Consider the following 3763-nt stretch of genomic DNA (forward strand, 5'->3'; position numbering starts at 1 on the left):
TGAATGTACCATGGACTGCTAAGAAAATGAACAGGTTCATCTTGGAGAGTGTTAAACCAGGCTGCTCCTTGGAAGCAAGGATTCTGAGGCTTCGTCTGGTGTACTTTGGACATGTTGCAAGGAGGGACCAGTCCTTGGAAGGGGATGTCATTCTTGGAAGGCTAGAGGGACAGTGCAGGAGAGGAAGATCCTCTATTAGGTGGATTGATTAAGTGACCGGGGTAATCAGGATGGGTGTGTCAGAGACAGTGAGGTTGGCACAGGACAGAGCAGGGTTTAGGGCTGTTGTACATAGGGTTGCTGTGAGTCACAAGCAACTCGATGGTGCATAACAACAACAATACAGACTTCTTTGTTGTCTTCACTGTCCATGAATTGCTCAGTACTCTTCTCCAGCACCACAACTCAAAGGCATTAATTCTTCTGACATCATTAGTCATTCATTGTCCAGCTCTCTGATGAGCAAGTATTTGCGAAGATCATGGCTTGGATCAAGTGCACCTTGGTCTCCATAGTGACATTGTTGCTTCTCAGTACTCTGGAGAGTTCCCTGACAGTAGATTTTCCAAGTGCAATTCATCTTGATTTTCTGACTGCTGGTGCCAAGAGTGTTGATTGTGGAGCCAAGTTAAACTGTAGTTATTAACAATCTCAATCTCTTAACTGTGATTAAACATCACATTTGTCATTTATTCCTTTCTTCTTTCAAACACCTGCTGAATCAAGCACCAAATGTTAGTTGCAGGAAATAGATGATTAAACAGTTTGTGGTCACAAAGAGCTCTAACATAGCCAGTGAAAACTAGACTCAATTGGGTAGTGTTTTCTCTTGCAGTGCCTTTGACATTGTGAGCACAGGGAAGGAACTTCCTTATTGAATCTGCTGCCTAGTTTGTTCTCTTTCAGTATTCACCTTTCAACATTTCCTAATTTAGTAACCATTCTTCTCTTGAGTATCTAAATTTAGCTCTTAACATATAAAGTTTGAGAAGAAGAGTTAATTTACCCTTTATTGAGTTCATATGTATTTAAACAGCACTGAATAGACAGATTTTCTTTTCCTTGTGACTGTTGTCATATTGCATTTCATTTTTTACAACTTTTAGTTTTCTTAGATTCATACTTTATACATTCCATGTTCTGATTATCAGTAGATGTGAGAAACTGTTTCTCTTTATTTAAAGTCTTGCCATATCAGCAGATGAAGGTCATTCATTAACTAAAAGCTTTTCTCCATCATCTACATAATTATAGCAAATTTGTTTGAGGAGGCAGCTCAGCTCCAGTCATATTGTTAGTGCCTTCCAACCTGAGGGGCTCATCTTCTTGTACTGTATCCAGCAGTGCTTTGCCATTGTCCATAGAACTTTTGAAGACTTACTATTTCAGAAATGGGTGACCATTCCTGCTTCATAGTCTCGGAGCACTTCTAAAACCAGTTCACCATGGTTGAGGGTGCTAATATTTGAGCTCCTTAGAGGCAAGGATAGTGAAACTTCATCTCACTTACTTGAGCAAATGTTCAGGAGGAACTAATCCCTGGAGAGCGACATGCTGCTGGGAAATGCATATGGTCCATGAAGGAAAGGAAGACCCTCAACAGTGACAGCCAGATGGGCTTCAGGAAGACAGACAATGACATAGGATAGGATAAGGTTCCTATCGCTCATAGGGTTGTTATGAGTTGTAGTCAGTTCTGTGGCACCTAACATCATCATCTTTGTAGACCCATGTCTTTGTAGTATTTGCTTAAAAAGCTAAGTGATGCTAATCATCTGTGAGCACTTCATCTCTAACAAATGGCCTATATCACAGTAAAAAAGGGCCTCATGGTTCATGAGTATTTTCCCCTAGATTTACTGCAATACTACAGATTTTGAAAAATACCACCGAAGCTTTGTGAAGGGACACTTATAGTGCTAGAAATGCTCCCAAGAAGAGGAGAAAAAGCATGATACAAGAAACAGTTGAGATACATGATATATATATTTTTTCATATTGAAGCTTAAAGCTGCAGTTGCTTGCCTCTTGAGTAAAGACCATTTAAAAAAAGAGATGAAAATTTCTGCAGATGTGCCCAGTGAACCTGAAAACATTACACTTTTTGTAGAATATTTCATCTTGTATTAAAAATGTAAAACCTCTGGGACTCTCTAACCACTGGTATCTCCAACAAATTGAAGAACAGCAAGAAAACCCGACACCCTCTACAAAAACTGAAGTTATAAAAATTAGAGCAGAAATAAAAGAGAAAACAAAAGTAATTGAAACCATCAACAAAACTAGGAGTTGGTTCTTTGAAAAGGTCAGTAAAATTGACAAACCACTGGCAAAACTAACAAAAGACAAAATAACCTGAATAAGAGGTGAAATGGGCAACATCACAACAGAACCAACTAAAATAAAAAGGCTAACATTGGAATATTATGAAAAATTATATTCAAACAAATAGGAAAACCTAGAGGAAATGGACACTTAGAAATTTACAACCTATCTAAACTGACACAATCCGAAATTAATACCTGAACCAGGCCCATTACAAGAGAAGAAATTGAAAAGGTAATAAAACAACTTCTAGCCAAAAAAAGTCCTGGACCAGATGGTTTTACAAGTGCATTTATCAAACATTCAGAGAAGATCTGCCACAAATTGTACATAAACTATTTCAGAAAATAGAAAAAAATGGAATTCTCCCAGATTCATTCTATGAAGCAAACATATCCTTGATACCAAAGTCAGGAAAGACACCACCAAAATAGAAAACTATAGGTCAGTATCTCTCATGAACATTAATGTAAAAATCCTGAATAAAAGCCAACAGAATTCAGTGATACGTCAGAGAAATAATTTACCATGACCAAGTGGGATGTGGGATTTATAACAGGTATGCAAGAATGGTTCAACATAAGAAAAACAGTGTAATTCATCACATTAACAAAGCGAAGAAGAACTACATGATCCTATCAATTGATGCAGAAAAGGCCTTTGACAAAATCTAATCTTTCCTGATTAAAATACTCAACAAAATAGGATTAGAGGGGAATATCTTCAACATAGTAAAAAGTATATATGCAAACCCGAGAGCCAACGTTGTTCTCAATGGAGAGAGATTAAAGGCATTCCCCTTGAGAACAGGAACTAGGCGAGGATGCCCACTGTCACTTCTACTATTTAATATTGTATTGGAAGTTTTAGTGATAGTAATAAGGCAAGAGAAGGTAAAATTACCTTTCTAAGCTGATGATAATGACAGTATACTTAGAAAACCCTAAAGACTCAGAAGAAAACTTCTGGACATAGTTGACCAATTCAGCAAAGTGACAGAATACAAGATCAACATGCAAAAATCAATTGGTTTTCTCTACAGTGAAAAAGAATACAGAACTGGAGCTCAGAAAAACAAAACGTGATTTGCAAGTAGGCAATTGTAGTTAAAGGCTGAGTTATATTTGGATTTTTGTCTTTGCAGTGACCCTGATCAGTGACCCTAGTTATTTGCATTGTTCAAAGATTAAACTATTTTTTAGAATGTTGGACGTTGTTACCGAAGATGATGCTTGAGTGATGGCAATCCCCCCCACTTGGAAACAATGTTGTGATAATAGTAATCTTCTGTTTAGACAAGCTCATTTATTTATAACAAAATTAGCAAAGCTTAATTTTTATAACCAGGTAACTTATTTTAGTGGGAATTTGAGAACTTAGAGGTTTCTATTACAGATTAATGTTTAATAAACTTCTCTTCTTAGGTTTGTTTTTTTTT

The sequence above is a fragment of the Elephantulus edwardii genome, unplaced genomic scaffold, assembly GCF_000299155.1.
Source record: "Elephantulus edwardii isolate Elephantulus edwardi_28Jun2011 unplaced genomic scaffold, EleEdw1.0 scaffold00158, whole genome shotgun sequence".
Classification (NCBI taxonomy): domain Eukaryota; kingdom Metazoa; phylum Chordata; class Mammalia; order Macroscelidea; family Macroscelididae; genus Elephantulus; species Elephantulus edwardii.